Source organism: Entelurus aequoreus, linkage group LG06 (assembly GCF_033978785.1).
Source record: "Entelurus aequoreus isolate RoL-2023_Sb linkage group LG06, RoL_Eaeq_v1.1, whole genome shotgun sequence".
NCBI classification, from domain to species: domain Eukaryota; kingdom Metazoa; phylum Chordata; class Actinopteri; order Syngnathiformes; family Syngnathidae; genus Entelurus; species Entelurus aequoreus.
In genome coordinates, this window is record NC_084736.1 from 35,318,521 (window position 1) to 35,319,190 (window position 670).

Here is a 670-nt window from a genome sequence, read left to right on the forward strand (position 1 = left end):
CTGTTCGTACTCCCCATTCACAATAGAAGAGATCACATTTGGCATATTTATAAATGATAGTGACATATCATTTTTTGTCAACATTATTATGCTGCAAGCACAATTTTTTATACATAAATATCGATTTCTGAAAGTAAAACCTTAATTTTCTAATTGGCTTAATGGTTTCAAATGATAAATTAAATCTTGGAAAATGGTTAAAAGTACACAAGCCCTTAAATTTGATAATGGTATTGAACATTGTTTTAAGTGATTTAAATTAGCCCTTTTTTTGTCTTTCAGGAATTTTGTATTTTAGCATATCTCATTTATTCCATCCATCCATTTTCTACTGCTTGTCCCGTTCGGGGTCGCGGGGGTGCTGTGGCCTATCTCAGCTGCATTCGGTCGGAAGACGGTGTACACCTTGGACAAGTCGCCATCTCATCACAGGGCTTAATATTATTTGTATTTGCTTTTATTTTATTTCCTTGACATGCTGTTACTGTCATAATTTGCTCAACCTAATGGATGTAAAATCGTTGAAAGTGCCTTGACTTTTATGTACATTGTGGATATATGTTGGTTGTTCAATAACACATTTTTAAAAACTACTGTTCGTACTCGTTAGCACGTTATGAAAATGTTGTTCTTCAAATATGTAATTTGTAAAAAGTTATAATAGAGTTTC